We start from the raw sequence: 19,477 nt of genomic DNA on the forward strand, positions 1-19,477 counted from the left end.
TTATGATAAAAGCTCTCTATAAAGTAGACATAGAGGGAACATACCTCAACATAATAAAGGCCATATATGAGAAACCTACAGCAAAAATCATACTCAATGGTGAAAGGCTGAAAGCATTTCCTCTAAGATCAGGAACAAGATGAGCATGTCCATTCTCACCACTATTATTCAACATTGTTTTTGAATTCCTAGCCATGGCAATCAGAGAAGAAAATAAATAAAAGGATCCAAACTGGAAAAGAAGTAAAACTGTCACTGTTTGCAGAGGACATGATTCTACACATAGAAAATCCTAAAAATGATGCCAGAAAACTGCTAGAGCTCATAAATGTATTTGGTAAAGTTGCAGGATACAAAATTAATACACAGAAATCTGTTGCATTTCTATACACTAACAATGGAAGATCAGAAAGAGAAATTCAAGAAACAATCTCATTTATCACCACATCAAAACTAATAAAATACCTAAGAATAAACCTACCTAAGGAGACAAAAGACCTGTGCCCTGAAAACTATAAGATGCTGATGAAAGAAATCGAAGATGACACAGATGGAAAGATGTACCATGTTCTTGGATTGGAAGAACCAATATTGTCAAAATGACTATACTACCCAAGGCAATCTACAGATTCAGTGCAATCCCTATAAAATTACCAATGGCATTTTTCACAGAACTAGAACAAAAAATCTTAAAATTTGCATGGAGATATAAAAAAATTCAAATACCCAAAGCAATCTTGAGAAAGAAAAATGGAGCAGGAGGAATCAGGCTCCCTGGCTTCAGACTATAGTACAAAACTACAGTCATCAAAACAGTATGGTACTGGTAGAAAAACAGAAATATAGATTAATGGAACAGGAGGGAAAGCCCTGAAATAAACCCACACACCTATGGTCAATTAATCTAGGACAAAGAAGCCAAGATTATACAATGTAGGAAAGACAGTTTCTTCAATAAATGGTGCTGGGAACACTGGACAGCTACATGTAACTAAAATGGAATTAGAACATTCTTTAACACCATACACAACAATAAACTCAAAATGAATTAAAGATCTAAATGTAAGACTGGATACTATAAAAGTCTTAGTGGAAAACATAAGCAGAACACTCTTTGACATAAATCACTGTAATATTTTTCTGAGCTGTCTCCTAGAGTAATGGAAATAAAAACAAAAATAAATAAATGGAACCTAATTAAACTCAAAAGCTTTTGCACAGCAAAGGAAACCATAAACAAAATGAAAAGACAACCCACAGAATGGGAGAAAATATTTTCAAATTATGTGAATGACAAGGGATTTGTCTGCAAAATTACAAAGAGCTCATTCAGCTCATTATGAAAAAAACAAAACAAAAACAAAACAAAACAAAAGCCAAATAACCCAATCAAAAAATGGGCAGAATACCTAAATAGACATTTTTCCAAAGAAGAAATATAGATGGCCAAGAGGTACATGAAAATATGCTCAACATCACTAATTATTTGAGAAATGTAAATCAAAACTACAATGAGATGTCACCTGACCCCAGTCAGAATGGCCATCATCAAAAAGCCCACAAACAATAAATTCTGGAGAGGGTGTGGATAAAAAGGAACCTTTCTACACTGTTAGTGTGAATGTAAATTGTTACAGTCTCTATGGAGAACAGTGTAGAAGTTCCTTAAGAAGTTAAATATAGAGCTATCATATGATACAGCAATCCCACTCCTGGGCATATATATGGAGAAAACCATGGTTTGAAAGGATACATGCACCCCAATGTTCATTGAACCACTGTTTACAATAGTCAAGACATGGAAGCAACTTAAATGTCCATCAACAGATGAATGGATAAAGATGTGGTATATATATAAATTGGAGTATTCCTCAGCCATAAAAAAATGTAGTATTTCTCTTGAATATATAATATTATGTCTGGGATCTTCTTTAAAATAATCTAGGTGGATAAGTGAATGAGAATTTAAATTAAACAACACAGTTTGATTATTGAATGGTGATAAAATATAGACTTTCTTTATAATATGTCATTCATTGGGTGTTTAAATTTTTCATAAAATAGTAAAATATTACTATCCTTACAGACAGACAGAATATAAACATTTATAGGAATAAGTAAAATGCTTTAAAGATTTTATATATATTCAGAGATGTTTGAGAGGATAATTTATGCATAAACAAGTTTATTAAAAAATCAGAAAACAAAGTAGTGTATGGTATTTTTTTTTGTAAAAAAAGCATGATTTTGAAACTAAAAAAGAAAATACGTCTCATTTTGGCTGTCTAATTTTAAGTATAGCCCTAAAAGTAAAGCTTTTTATTTATAAATTAAACTGAGGAAATAATTAAAATGCAGTAAAATACAAAACTATTTAATATGTTAGAAGAAAATGAGAACAGTAAAGACAGATCCAAGAGCTTCTTCATCCATGCTATCAGGATTCTAAAGCAAGAAGTAAAATAAGGTATACACGGAGGATTATCAATAAAAAAAAAATTTTCCACTGTTGAGCTTCCCCACTATTTTTTTTTTCTTTTTTGCGGTACATGGGCCTCTCACTCTTGTGGCCTCTTCTGTTGCGGAGCACAGGCTCTGGACATGCAGGCTCAGTGGCCATGGCTCATGGGCCCAGCTGCTCCACGGCATGTGGGATCTTCCAAGACCGGGGCATGAACTCATATCCCCTGCCTCGGCAGGCGGACTCTAAACCACTGTGCCACCAGGGAAGACCTCACCACTTTTTTAATCTCAGGCAGATTCATCTGCCTGGCTCTAGCTCTAAAATGAAAATGTATACCTTCACTTGATTGGACTACAATCATCTAAAACTCAATATGGCTTAAAAAGGAGTTCATCATTCTCAGGCAAAATAATATTAACAAATCTTACAGTTAAGTCTACTTCTTATGGCTTTGAGTTACAGTTATTTAAAAGTTTAATTCTAAATTTTCTAAACTGTGTAAACTTGGAAAACTATGTTGCTTAGCCTCAGATGCAAAGAACATTTATAGATCCTCGTTCATAGAGTTCTTATGAGCTTTAAATGAGAGCATGAAGGAGGACAGATTAAGATGTCATAGTAAAAAGATTCTGGGCTCTCTTCCCCTCATGAGCACATCAAAACCACAACTATATATACAGCAACTCTTTCTGAGAATGATCTGAAGACTAGCAAAATGGTTCTTCTACAATGAAAGTTATAAAGAAAGAACCACATGGAGTCTGTTATGCATGATGCAGAAATGATCTTGTTGGGAAACACACCACTGGCAGGTGACACAGAGAGAAGTATCACAGGCTCAGGGATCCTCCCTAAGGAGTAATATGTTTGAACCACATATAGTCAGCATCCCAGCCCTGAGGTCCTGTGCCAAGAAGACAAGATTCTTGGCTGGCTTGAAAACCAGTGGGACTTATAGGAGGGCTGTGGGAAACTGAGACAACCCTCTTGAAGAGTGTGGACACATATTTTCTTGCTCCCAGGCCCAGCAGAGAGGCAGCATATTGAAAACTGTTTGGAGCTATGGCTTGCCTTCCAGGACTGGCCCAGAGCATGCCCCCCCCCCACTACCACGCTGCACTAGGCTCGCACTCCAGCCACTCCTTGTTCAACACTGATCCCTGTCAACATGGAGACTGCCATCACACTGAGGAGAAACAGAGTTAGCTCAGAAATAGAAAACAAATTACCCTGAAGAGTAGGAGGTGAGACATTAAATAAATAAATACCTAAAATTAATCAGCTTCCCATGAAGAGGAAAAGTATACTATGACTTTAGAGTACATGTGGATAGAAAATGGAAACATAGTTTAAAATATGGATTTAAACATTTTAATAAACTGATGAAAACTCTATCTTCTTCACATTTTTTGTTAAATGAATTTAAAAATATTATTGATTTGCTGTTTCTTTTTAAATATATGTGTGAATGAGAGAATATATATGAGTAAAATACACTGTATTTTAACACACAACTTATGTCCTATAATGAAATAGTACTAAACCCGAAAAGTTTAAGATTAGTAACCTAAATTTGGAATAGCAACCTTAAGAACCCTAGCTGAAGTCATTAGAGACGTTGAGCCACCACACCATCAGCTGGGCTGCTGCAAGAATTTTGAACCAGAAAATGTATATGATAATGCATATTAAGTGTTGCTTTAAATCATCATATTTTTTGGAATATTTCTTACACATTAGTAGTTATTTAATCATCCATTAAATTACCAATATTCTGTCTTTTTTTTAAAAACTGCACCAGTATTTTACATATATAATGGTGGTACTTGACAAATGCCAAGTTCAGGCCCTGCAACTCCTAGCCTATCAACTTACTTGGAATGTTTTGAGGCACTAAAACTGGTGTCCTGACTTTTCTAACTTACCTAGAGTTTGGACACGACATGGGGTAAACGTTAAACTCTGGCCTGTCTTTTTATGAAATTCCTGACAAATACAGTGGAGAGTGTGCAACATGGACACTCAAAGAGAGGGGAAAATACCCTGAATGACTGAGAAGTTCTACCCTAATAGTCTACTTTTACAGACAACTTCTAAGTTCCAGGATGGAGTAGTGGCTCCAGCTACTAGGAGAGTTCCTTTTGTGCACCAAGACAAAGTCTACCCCCAAATCCATATTTTTAAGTACCAGTGAGTTCTAGAAAAAAAGCAGAAGAAAAATTTATACAGATAACTATACGCATCTCTACCTACTGTGATGAGGTCTCCTTCTGAATGTGCTAAATATTATTTAAGGAAAGGACCTCTCCTTGGAAACGATCATTGAGTCAGGGGAATCAACCATTGGAAACAATTTGGTACCTTCTTAAGGCTTCAAGAGATAGGCCATGGGGACAAGGGCATGCTATTACCACCTTGTGAATAGTCCACGAAATGCAATGGCAATAGAATTACAGCATCAGAAGTACTTTGGTAGGAAGAACAACAGAAAACTACCAAATGTATCATTAACTAGAGCTGTCCCAGAATTCAGGCTGTATTACAGTGATATGCTTATTTCATTAACAAATTTTTCTTGAATGTCTAAATCAACACCTGACATGCAGTAGATGTTCAATAAATGTTTACTAAAGAGAGAAATGAATGAATGGATGAGTTTTACTAGGGTCAGTGTAAGGTAAGGATGGGCTGTTTCATCCTAGAAAGATTCAAAAGGATCTTTACAGATATCAAAATTATCTGACAGGGTAATATGGGGTCACCTAAGGAAGAGTGGGCTTATAAAGTGAAAGAATAGCTTGGATCAATTGTCAGATACCACAACTACTCCTACCTGAGACTTTTATAGAGGTTTAAAAAATATGGATAGGGCCTCCCTGGTGGCACAGTGGTTGAGAGTCCGCCTGCCGATGCAGGGGATACGGGTTCGTGCCCCGGTCTGGGAGGATCCCATATGCCGCGGAGCGGCTTGGCCCGTGAGCCATGGCCGCTGGGCCTGCGCATCCAGAGCCTGTGCTCCGCAACGGGAGAGGCCACAACAGTGAGAGGCCCGCATACCGCAAAAAGAAAAAAAATATATATATATGGATAAAAATATCCCAACTAATTTGTTAGATGGAGAGTATTAATTCAACTGACCTATATACACATTGCTCTAGAAAACTCAGAGAACTAGGGTCAAGTTAAACATAGTAATTTATAAGATATTTTTATTCTAGTTAAACATAGTAATTCTTATTTATATGATATTTTTAAGTCTTAGAGAGGGCAATTTCACATTGCAAACAATAGTATTGCTAATGACTACCTAAAAGATATTTGTTGTGAACACTTCTTAGGAAAACATTAAAATATTTCCCATGGCCATATATAAAATACTTAATAAGTGATATAAAGTATTACTAGGAGGAATTTTGGTAAAGGTAGATGTGTTTGAATTAGGAGTAAGATGAGTGAGTATAATACTAAATTTATGCAATATTTCATATCAGTGTTCTTATAAACACATATTTTTATAATTTTAAGCATGTTGCATATGTAAAAGTAAGTTTAATGTGTTAATATAAGGAAGATTCACATGTATTTTTACATCTAATTATGTTATCAGCATTATTTCAATTTTGCAGAGCAAAACTGAAAGAAAATTATTTTATCAAAGTCATAAAATATAATAAAGATGCAAACTCCAGATGTTAATATTGCAATATGCATCCTCTCCACCCCCAAATTATAGCATCTTGTAAAATATAACAGAACGTGGTAAAAGTGTATTTTGGTTATGTTAGAGTTTCTGTATAAAAATTACTAACTGTTGCTCTGGAATTTACTGCATGCAGGTGATACTTTACCTTTAACATAACATGGATTTTTATCAACAGTGGCTCAAAAATGTTTATTGACTGACAGTTATATCTAGGCATTCATCTTCTTATTGAAAACATAGAGATAATTATGAAAACTATTTTTATAAAGTTCTTATAATCTAAGAAGACATAATAAGAAGGTAAGTAAATAAGTTTGTATGTATAAATTAGTGTGGTGATAAAGGTATACTCAGGTTACAACAGCAACACAGCAAAGGATACTAGCTCTACCTAGTTGTTTAAGCAAATCTTCTATTGGGAAAGCTCATCAATATGAGATAGGAAAATTGATAAAAGGCTAAGAAGAATTATAGAACGAGTGATGATAACTTGAACACAGACAAATGGAAAAGGAGACTATAAACAGTTTGATAATATGATAGAATGAAACACAAGGAAGAGAATGTCAGGAAATGACTGAATAAATACAGTATGCAGGCCTCTGAAAACATAGTGAGTTCTTAATAAGTAATTTTAGTTTTATCTAGGTGATGGGCAGAAAATGAATAAGTATTGAAAGCCTTCCAAAGTAATGTCTACCCCTCCTGATTATAAAACCATCCCAATAATAGATGACTGAGGCTTCTATGATGCTTCAGCTCTGTGAGTATAGAAACAGTGGATAGAAAAAACATTGTCTTAAGGGACAAGTGATGAGCAATGAAGGGCTTCAACCTGCCTAAACAAGTGTGATCTCAAAATGAACATTCCTTGAATTCTCACCAGACACAGAATCTACCAGTGCCTTGATCTTGGACTCCCCAGCCTTCAGAACTGTGAAAAATAAATTTCTAAGTCACCTAGCCTATGATATTCTGCTATAGCAGCTCAACTGACTAAGACAAAAACTAGCACTGATGGAGTGAGGCACAGCTGTAAGAAATACCTAAAACTATGAAAAAAGCTTTGGATTTGGGTAATAAGTATAGGCTGGAAGAGTTTGGAGGGGCATGCTAGAAAAAGCCTATATTGCTGTGAATGAACCTGTAAAAGTAATTCTAGGGAGAGCTCAGAAAAACTGCTCAGCTCGCTTCCACATTCCCTGCCTCAGCCAGCAGCCTAGCCAGTGCAGAGAGATTTGCTGTGCTGATTAAAAATTAAAAAAAGGGCTTCCCTGGTGGCGCAGTGGTTGAGAGTCTGCCTGCCAATGCAGGGGACACAGGTTCGAGCCTTGGTCTGGGAGGATCCCACATGCCGCGGAGCAACTAGCCCCGTGAGCCACAATTACTGAGCCTGCGCGTCTGGAGCCTGTGCTCCGCAACAGGAGAGGCTGCGATAGTGAGAGGCCCGCGCACCGCGATGAGGAGGGGCCCCCGCTTGCCGCAACTACAGAAAGCCCTGGCACAGAAACGAAGAGCCAACACAGCCATAAATAAATAAATAAATAAATAAATAAATAATTAAAAAAGAAGGAGGAGCTTCAAGATGGCAGAAAAGTAAGACATGGAGATCACCTTCCTCCTCACAAATACATCAGAAATACATTTACATGTGGAACAGCTCCTACAGAACACTTACTGAAAGCTGGCAGAAGACCTCAGACATCCCAAAAGGAAAGAAACTCCCCATATACATGGGTAGGGCAAAAGAAAGGAAAAAACAGAGACAGAAGAATAGGGACGGGACCTGCACCAGTGGGAGGAAGCTGTGAAGGAGGAAAGGTTTCCACACACTAGGAAGCCCCTTCATGGGCGCAGACTGTGGTTGGCGGAGGGGGAATCTTCAGAGCCATGGAGGAGAGCACAGCAAGAAGGGTGCGGAGGGCAAAGCGGAGAGATTCCCGCACAGAAGATCGGTGCCGACCAGCATTCACCAGCCCGAGAGGCTTGTCTGCTCACCCACTGGGACGGGTTGGAGCTGGGAGCTGAGGCTCCCACTTCGGAGGTCACACCCCAGGGAGAGGACTGGGGTTGCCGGCGTGAACCCAGCCTGAAGGGGCTAGTGCACCACGGCTAGCTGGGATGGAGTCTGGGAAAATTTCTGGAACAGCCGAAGAGGCAAGAGAGGTTTTCTTGCCTCTTTGTTTCCTGGTGCGAGAGGAGAGGGGATTAAGAGCGCTGCTTAAAGGAGCTCCAGAGACGGGCGCGAGTCGCAGCTATCAGCGTGGACCCCAGAGACGGGTATGAGATGCTAAGGCTGCTGCTGCAGCCAACAAGAAGCCTGTGTACAAGCACAGGTCACTATCCTCACCTCCCCTCTCTGGAGCCTGTGCAGCACGCCACTGCCAGGGTCCAGGGACACTTTCCCGGGAGAACACACGGCATGCCTCAGGCTGGTGCAACGTCACACTGGGCTCTACCACCACAGGCTCACCCTACACTCCGTAACCCTCCCTTCCCCCTGCCTCAGTGAGCCAGAGCCCCAGAAGAAGCTGATTCTTTAACTCCGTGCTGTCTGAGCAAAGAACAGACGCTCTCAGGCAACCTGCATGCAGAGCCACGGCCAAATCCAAAGCTGAATCCCAGCAGCTGTGTGAAAAAAGATGAGAAAGGGAAATCTCTCCTAGCAGCCTCAGGAGCAGCAGATTAAATCTCCACAGTCAACCTGATGTACCCTGTCTCTGTGGAATACCTGAATAGACCACAGATCATCCCAAATTGACAAGGTGGACTTTGGGAGCAACAATATATATGCATTTTTCCCTTTTTCTCTTTTTGTGAGTGTGTACATGCATGCTTCTGTGTGTGATTTTGTCTGTATAGCTTTACTTTTATCATGTGTCCTAGGGTTCTGTCTGTCCGTTTTTTGTTTTTCGTTTTGTTTGTTTTGTTTTGTTTTTAGTATAGTTTTCATCGCTTGTGATCATTGGAAGATTTATTTTTTGGTTTCGTGGTTCTCTTCTTTTTTCTCTCTTCTTTTTTTACTTACTTTAAAATTTTTATTTAATAATTATTTTTTGTTTTTTTTATTTTAATAACTTTTATTTTAGCTTATTTTATTTTATTTTATCTTTTTCTTTCTTTCTTTCTTTCTCCATTTTATTCTGAGCCGTGTGGATGACAGGTTCTTGATGCTTCAGCCAGGTGTCAGGGTTGTGCTTCTGAGGTGGGAGAGCCAAGTTCAGAGACCTCCCAGCTCCACATAATATCAAACAGTGAAAATCTCCCAGAGATCTCCAATTCAATGCCAAGACCCATCTCCACTCAACAACCAGCAAGCTACAGTGCTGGACACCCTATGCCAAACAACTAGAAAGACAGGAACACAACTGCACCCATTAGCAGAAAGGGTGCTTAAAATCATAATAAGGTCACAGACACCACAAAACACACCACCAAATGTAGACCTGCTCACCAGAAAAACAAGATCCAGCCCCATCCACCAGAACACAGGCACTAGTCACCTCCACCAGGAAGCCTACACAACCAACCGAACCAACGTTAGCCACTGGGAGCAGATACCAAAAACAACAGAAATGACCAACCTGCAGCCTGTGAAAAGGAGGCCCAAAACACAGTAAGTTAAGCAAAATGAGAAGACAAAGAAACACACAGCAGATGAAGGGCCAAGGTAAAAACCCACCAGACTTAACAAATTAAGAGGAAATAGGCAGTCTAACTGAAAAATAATTCAGAATAATGACAGTAAAAATGATCCAAAATCTTGGAAATAGAATGGAGAAAATGCAAGAATCATTTAAGAAGGACCTAGAAGAACTAAAAAGCAAACAAATATTCATGAACAACACAATAAATGAAATTTAAAATTCTCTAGAAGGAATCAAAGCAGAATAACTGAGCCAGAAGAACAGATAAGTGACCTGGAAGACAAAATAGTGGAAATAACTACTGCAGAGAAGAATAAAGAAAAAAGAATGAAAAGAATTAAGGAAGTCTCAGGGACTTCTGGGACAATATTAAATGCACAAACATTCGAATTTAGGGGTCACAGAAGAAGAAGAGGAAAAGAAAGGGACTTAGAAAATATTTGAAGAGATTATAATTGAAAACTTCCTAAATATGGATAAGGAAATAGTTAATCAAGTCCAGGAAGCACACAGAGTCCCATACAGGATAAATCCAAGGAGAAAGCCATCAAGACACATATGAATCAAACTATCAAAAATTAAATACAAAGAAAAAATATTAAAAGCAACAATGGAAAAACACCAAATAACATAAAAGTGAATCCCCATATGGTAAACAGCTGATCTGTCAGCAGAAACTCTGCAAGCCATGAGGGAGTGGCAGGACATATTTAAAGTGATAAAAGGGAAAAACCTACAACCAAGTTTACTCTACTCAGCAAGGATCTCATTCAGATATGATGGAGAAATTAAAACCTTTACAGACAGGCAAAAACTAAGAGAATTCAGCACAACAAAACCAGCTTTATAACAAATGTTAAAGGAACTTCTCCAGGCAAGAAACACAAGAGAAGGAAATAATGATCTACAATAACGAACCCAAAACAATTAAGGTAATGGTAATATGAACATACATATCAATAATTACCTTAAATGTAAATGGATTAAATGCTACAACCCAAAGACACAGAATGGCTGAATGGGTACAAAAACAAGATCCATATATATGCTGTCTACAAGAGACCCACTTCAGACCTAGGGACACATACAGACTGAAAGTGAGGGGATGGAAAAAGATATTCCATGAAAATGGAAATCAAAAGAAAGCTGGAGTAGCAATTCTCATATCAGACAAAAGAGACTTTAAAGCAAAGACTATTACAAGAGAAAAAGAAGGACACTCCATAATGATCAAGGGATCAATCCAAGAAGAAGATATAACCATTGTAAATATTTATGCACCCAACATAGTAGCGCCTCAATACATAAGGCAAATACTAAAAGCCATAAAAGGGGAAATCTACAGTAACACAATCATAGTAGGGGACTTTAACACACCACTTTAACCAATGGATAGATCATTCAAAATGAAAATAAATAAAGAAACATGAGCTTTAAATGATACATTAAACAAGATGGACTTAATTGATATTTATAGGACATTCAATCCAAAAACAACAGAACACACTTTTTCTCAATTGTTCATGTAACATTCCCCAGGATAGAACATATCTTAGGTCACAAATCAAGCCTTGGTAAATTTAAGAAAATTGAAATTTTATTGTGTCTTTTCTGACCACAACGCTATGAGACTACATATCAATTACATGAAAAAATGTAAAAAATGCAAACACATTGAGGTTAAACAATACACTACTTAATAACCAAGAGACCACAGAAGAAATCAAAGAGGAAGTCCAAAAATACCTATAAACAAAATGACAATGAAAACACGACCACCCAAATCCTATGGGATGTAGCAAAAGCAGTTCTAAGAAGGAAGTTTATAGCAATACAATCCTACCTTAAGAAACAAGAAACATCTCAAATAAACAACAAAATCTTACACCTAAAGCAGTTAGAGAAAGAAGAACAAAAAATCCCAAATTGAGAAGAAGGAAAGAAATCATAAATATCAGATCAGAAATAAACTAAAAAATAAATGAAGGAAACAATAGCAAAGATCAATAAAACTAAAAGCTGGTTCTTTGAGAAGATAAACATAATTGATAAACCATTAGCCAGACACATCAAGAAAAAAAGGGAGCTGACTCAAATCAGTAGAATTAGAAATGAAAAAGGGGAAGTAACAACTGAAACTGCAGAAATACAAGGATGATGAGAGATTACTACAATCAACTATATGTCAATTAAATGGAAAATCTGGAAGAAATGGACAAATTCTTCAAAAAGCACAACATTCCATGACTGAACCTGGAAGAAATAGAAAATATGAACAGACCAAACACAAGCACTGAAATTGAATCTGTGATTTAAAATCTTCCAACAAACAAAAGCCCAGGATGATATGGCTTCACAGACGAATTTTGTCAAATATTTAGAGAAGAGTTAACACTTATCCTTCTCAAACTCTTCCAAAATATACCAAAAGGAGGAACACTCCCAAACTCATTCTACGAGGTCACCATCACCCGGATACCAAAACCAGACAAAGATGTCACAAAAAAGAAAATTACAGACCAATATCACTGATGAACATAGATGCAAAAATCCTCAACAAAATACTAGCAAACAGAATCCAAGAGCACGTTAAAAGCATCATACACCATGTTCAAGTGGGGTTTGTCCCAGGAATGAAAAGATTATTCAATATATGCAAATCAATCAATGTGATAGACCATATTTACAAATTGAAGGAGAAAAAACAAATGATCATTGAAATAAATGCAGAGAAAGATTTTGACAAAATTCAACACCCAGTTATGATAAAAACCCTCCAGAGAGTAGGCATAGAGGGAACTTACCTCAACATAATAAAGGCCATATATGACAAACCCACAGCCAACATTGTCCTCAATGGTGAAAAACTGAAACCATTTCCTCTAAGATGAAGAATGAGACAAGTTTGTCCACTCTCACCACTATTATTCAACATAGTTTTGGAAGTTTTAGCCACAGCTCTGAGAGAAGAAAAATAAATAAAAGGAATTGAAATATGAAAAGAAGGAGTTAAGCTGCCACTCTTTTCAGATGACATGATACTATACATAGAGAATCCTAAAGATGCTACCAGAAAACTGCTAGAGTTAATCAATGAAGTTGGTAAAGTAGCAGGATACAAAATCAATGCACAGAAATCTCTGGCATTCCTATACACTAATGATGAAAAATCTGAAAGTTAATTTAAGAAAACACTCCCATTTACCATTGCAAGAAAAAGAATAAAATACCTAGGAATAAACCTACCTAAGGAGACAAAAGACCTGTATGCAGAAAATTATAAGGCACTGTTGAAAGAAATTAAAGTTGATTCAAATAGATGGAGAGATACACTAGGTTCTTGGCTTGGAAGAATCAACACTGTGAAAACGACTATACTACCCAAAGTAATCTACAGATTCAATACAATCCCTATCAAACTACCATGGCATTTCTCACAGAACTAGAACAAAAAATTTCACACTTTGTATGGAAACACAAAAGACTCTGAATAGTCAAAGAAATCTTGAGAAAGAAAAACGTAGCTGGAGGAATCAGGCTCGCTGACGTCAGACTATACTACAAAGTTACAGCAATCAATACAGTATGGTACTGGCACAAAAAACATAAATATAGATCAATGGAACAGGATAGAAAGCCCAGAGATAACCTAAGCACATATGGTCACCCTATCTTTGATAAAGGAGGCAAAAATATGCAATGGAGAAAAGACAGCCTCTTCAATAAGTGGTGCTGGGAAAACTTTACAGTTATATGTAAAAGAATGAAATTAGAGCACTCCCTGACACCATACATGAAAATGAACTCAAAATCGATTAAAGACCTAAATGTAAGGCCAGACACTATCAAACTCCTAGAGGAAAATATAGGCAGACCACTCTATGACATAAATCACAGCAAGATCCTTTTTGACCCAACTCCTAGAGTAATGGAAATAAAAACAAAAATAAACAAATGGGACCTAATGAAACTTAAAATCTTTTGCACAGCAAAGGAAACTACAAGCAAGATGAAAAGACAACCCTCAGAATGGGAGAAATTATTTGCAAATGAAGCAACTGACAAAGGATTAATCTCCAAAATTTACAAGCAGCTCATGTATCTCAATATCAAAAAACCCAATCCAAAAATGGGCAGAAGCCCTAAATAGACATTTCTCCAAAGAAGATATACAGATTGTCAACAAACACATGAAAGAATGCTCAACATCACTAATCATTAGAGAAATGCAAATCAAAACTACAATGAGATAACATGTTACACTCTTCAGAATGGCCATCATCAAAAAATCTACAAACTATAAATGCTGGAGAAGGTGTGGGGAAAAGGGAACCCTCATACACTGTTGGTGGGAATGTAAATGGATACAACCACTATGGAGAACAGTATGGAGGTTCATAAAATACTAAAAATTGAATGTCCATATGACCCGGCAAACCCACTATTGGGCATATACCCTGAGAAAACCATAATTCAAAAAGAGTCATGTACCACAATGTTCATTGCAACTCTATTTACAATAGCCAGGACATGGAAGCAACCTAAGTGTCCATCGACAAATGAATGGATAAAGAAGATGTGGCCCATATATACAATGGAATATTATTCAGCCATATAAGGAAAAAATTGAGTTATGTGTAGTGAGGTGGATGACATAGAGTCTGTCATACAGAGTGAAGTAAGTCAGAAAGAGAAAAACAAATACCATATGCTAACACATATATATGGAATCTAAAAAAAAAAAAAAATGGTCATGAAGAACCTAGTGGCAAGACGGGAATAAAGATGCAGACCTACTAGAAAATGCACTTGAGGACACAGGTTGGAGGAAGGGTAATCTGGGACAAAGTGAGAGAATGGTAGTGTACACATGGATACATAGGCACTACCAAATATAAAATAGATAGCTAGTGGGAAGAAGTCACATAACACAGGGAGATCAGCTCAGTGCTTTGTGACTAGATAGAAGTGTGGGATAGGGAGGGTGGGACGGAGGGAGACGTAAGAGGGAAGATAGGTGGTGATATATGTATATATATATAACTGATTCCCTTCGGTATAAAGCAGAATCTAACACACCACTGTAAAGCAATTATACTCCAATAAAAACGTTAAAAATATAAAATTAAATTAAATTTAAAAAAATTACTCGTAAACGCCATTCTGATGAGGTCTCAGATAGAAATGAGGAACATGTTATTGGAAACAGGAAGAAAAGTTATTCTTGCTATAAATTTGGCAAAGAAGTTGTGTTCATGTTCTAGTATTTTGTGGAAGGTAAAACTTGCTAGTGATGAAATTGTGTCCTTAGCAGAAGAGATATCTAGTCACATTGTTGAAGGCATTGTTTGGCTTATCCTGACTGCTTAATAGTAAAATGAGAAAAGAGAGATTTTTTCTCTTATGGCCAAACCTTTGTATGTTACTAAACGATAATAACTCTGACCCAATTTTAAATAGTCTTTAGTGCCTCACAGGAGACTCTGATGAACCCACCTGCCCTCAGACATCCTAAGTATCATATTTTCTTTTATCTTTTTTTGTATATAAAAAGGAAAGAAATGCCCTTGGTTTACTCTCCTGAAAACAGGAATCACTTTTGACCTATAGGGTGTTATAGTTAGCTGCTAGACCCAGTGAAATGGGGACACCTCCCTTTCCTTAGAGTCATTACAGTCACTGCCCTTTTGATTAGGACCACCAAGAAATTCATTGTGGAATCCCCTTTAATGACTTTTGTCTCTGTTGCAGTAGAAGCTCTCCTGAATTCTCATCACATTGATTATTTCTCAGCCAGCTGTCTCACCTCCTATAATATCCTTTTGTTACTTGCTCCTCAAGTATCTCTAAGATAACATTAAGTCTGCTACTCTTCTCTCCTCTGTCACTAAAGATGTTCCTCAAGACAGCTGGAGGTCAGGGATTGCTTCCTGACTCCTCATGATGATCTACAAAAAATTCCTATAGGTAATGCAGACATCTCATTGTTCACTGCTGGTTCTTATTTAAAGACGGCAATGGCAAATATTTTGCTGAGTATGCTATTGCAACTCCTTTTGACATTATCGATGCCCCATCTTTACCTATGGCTACTTAAGCTCAACAGGCTGAACACTCTTACGTGGGCCTATGCTTTGGCCAAGGACAGAACTGCCAACATTTGTACTGATAGTAAATATGCTTTCTGAGTAACTCATGACTTTGGAATGTTGTAGAAACAACTTGGCTTTCTCACGTCCAGTGGAAATACAATTTAAAACAGCCCCTATGTTCAGGAATTATTAGATGTAATACTTTAACCTGCCACTTTAGCTACTATTTAGAATCTATGGCATTCTAAACTTGAGCCTCTAGAAGCTAAGGGAAACAAACTTGCTGATATTTTTACAAGAAATTCTGCCCTTAATGGGACCACTAGCTGCCAAACCTCTGACATTGTCCAAAGGGCTATTTCTCCAAATGATAAGTTAGAAAAATTGGCTACAGAAGCCCAAAAATTGGCCACAGGAAACAAACAGGATTGGAAATTCAATAATTAATGGTTTGATAAAAAGACAGACTTCTGGTTTGTACCAAGTAACAAGTCAGTTGTACTGGAGACTCTAAAATTCTCACTTCTCAACATTGTTCATGATTACACCATTGGTCTACTGACAAAATGATAGCATTCATGAATCAGTAGTGGTGGAGAACATTAACAAGGCTATAAAAAGTGCCTACTTCACTTGTCCCCCTTGTCTGAAGTATAACTCAAGGGATCCTGTTTACTCTGCTCCCAGACATTTAACAGCTTAATGGACATTTCAAAGTTGAGAAAATAGATTTCATACAACTTTCTCCATCTTATGAATATAAATATGTTTCAGTCATTGTCTGTATGTTTTCACACTGGACCAAAGCCTTTCCGTGCAGACAGACTATGCCTTTTCTGTGGCTAAAGTCTTTTTGGAAAAGATTAACCCTATTTGGCAAACTCCTTTTGTATTTCATAGTGATCAAGCAACCCATTTTACTGGCCAGGGCTTTGACAAGTATGTGCTGTTTGGTTGGTTTTGCAACACTTTCACTGCACTTACTACCCATGATCCTCTGCTTTAGTTGAATACATTAACAAAATTATTAAGACTCAATTGGCAAAATCTGTAGAGGCTTTCCAAATACCTTGGCCAAAAGCATTATTATTTTTCTTTCTAAATCTCACATTCACTCCTTTTGGAATTCACAAACTCTCACTCTTTGAGATAGTCACAGGATACCCAATGCACTTAGCTCCTTCCTCTTTGACCCACAACAGGAAAAAGAAGAGCTATTCCAATATTTCAAAAGCCCAGTTGTTTCTATTAAAAATAGCTATATTTTGGTAGAGCCATCTTTACACAGTGCACTCATGGGAGATTAAGACCTTAAGCACTGCACCTTGCAACCTGGAGGTTTCATCTATTGGAAAAGACACCAGAAGGACTCTCTTCAACCTCACTGGAGAGTCCCTTATCAGGTACTGTTAACCAACCCTTGTGCAACCAAACTCCAAGAAATAGACTCTTGGATTCACAGGACACAATTAAAGAAAGCACAGAACACTGAGTGGACCTGCACATCATCTGGTGACCTAACAGTAAAAATTTCCTAAAATTGAAGCACATATCTGATGAGACATCTTTCCCAAAGTATCTGGACTAGGTCTCTTGGAAGGTTGTCTGCCAAATCCTTGATGATGACATAATAAATTGATGACCTCCAATGTCTATGATCTTGATAACCTGTGTACTTTAGTTAAAAGCATATGAGAGTTCTCCCTCTTACCTCACTTATTACACAAATGTGACCTCAGTAGGTTTTCAGTCTGTGCACTTTTCCTCCAACATGAGACACTACACTCAGGAAAGGTCCTCCTGCTATTGAGGGATAAAAATCCACTGAAACAGGAAAACCTGACTTTTGGTCAGCAATGTTTTCAGAGAAAGATCTTGATCCAAAGGAGGAAATGCAAAAAATTAATAAACAGAATCCTCAATTAAATAGAATAAGGATGCCAGAGGGAAGAGCTCTCATGCCCTGTGAGTATAGCAAAGCCAACAGGAAGAATAAAGACCTTTTCTTTCCTAGTAAGGACTCAGCCAATGAAAAGTCATAGACTTTTTGCTTACAATAGTTTTCCTAACTTCCATTTTCCCTCTATAAAAGTGTTCTTCCCTTTCCATGCAGGGACTTGCACATGGCTTGCCATGACTTCAGATCCTGAATCGCAATTCTCTGCTGATTCCAGATAAACCCGTGTTTGCTGGAGAAATATTTAGCAGTCTACTTGTCTTAGGTCAACACCCACTAGGTTTTGTTTGGACTTCCTTGTGACCTATCAGTTTATTTTCGCCATTTTGGAACAAGAATGTCTATTCTATACGTACCTTAACATTTTGTTTTGGAAACACATAACATGTTTTGATTCACAAGTTCATTGCTGGAGAGGAATTTTGTCTCAGGATGAAGCTTCCATTGAGCCTCAATTATTATCTGATTTAGACAATAGTTAGGTGCAACTTTGAATTTAGACTAAAAGTTGATACTGAACAAGTCATAATTTGGAGGGGGAGGTACTAGGATCTGATGAATGTATTTGGTGTGCAAGAAGAACATGAATTTGGGGAGTCTTGGGGTAGAAACCTGTAGACTAATGATTGTCTCCCTCAGAATTCATATGTTGAAACCAAATCCCCAATGTAATAATATTTAGAGGAGAAGCCTTTGAGAAGTGATCAGACCATGAGGGTGAATCCCTCATGAAATATATAGTGCCCTTTTAAAAAATACTTCAGATTTCTCTCTCACCCTTTTGGCCATGTGGGAACACAGTGAGAAGATGGCTGTCTTTGAATAAGGAAATGGATTCTCTACCAGACACTGAATCTGCCTGTGCCTTGATCTTGGACTTGCCAGCCTCTAGAACTGTAATAAATAAATTTCCATCCTGTTCTATGATACTCTGTGTAGCTGCCCAAATTAGCTAAAACAAAGCTCAGTAATATAATGAAAGAAGGGTGGTACTGTCCCTTGCAGATTGTATTGGGTCCCTAATAATAGATATAAAACTCACTTGGGACGTAATATAAATCACAGTAAAAGGGGGAAAGACTTGAAGTGTATTTTTCTGTGTACATATACATTAAAAAACTACTTCTTCTAACTTAATTCTGAATTGGGTTAATGTTATTCCTAATCCATTAAGTCTACAACATATCTCAGAAGCCAATGTGCTTTTTGTTTGTTTGTTTATTTTAATTTGTTTTGATTGTCAATTTCTATTCACCTTTGGATTCTGTGATAAAGGAGTACCCTTATATAGAGGGTGTGTCAGCCCACTAGGAATGGGTTTCTTCATTATTTCTTGTCTTGCAGATATTTTAAATAGTATGCTTTATTTATATCCCAGTAACAGAACTTTCATTGTCAAAAACTTAATAGTAACAAATTAGAGAAATCAAAATAGAAATATTTAAAAAATAAAATTATAGAGTGCAATATTTTCTGACAGATGAGCTCTTAAGATTATTTTCTTCTTCATCTCTACATTTTTCTTCTACAACTAGTACCCTATACATTTCTCTCATGTTGCCAAGAACACTTAATGACTGCGAAAATATCCAAAGTTTATTAGCATGATGGATA

The sequence above is a fragment of the Mesoplodon bidens genome, assembly GCF_964165515.1.
Source record: "Mesoplodon bidens genome assembly, chromosome: 17".
NCBI lineage: Eukaryota > Metazoa > Chordata > Mammalia > Artiodactyla > Ziphiidae > Mesoplodon > Mesoplodon bidens.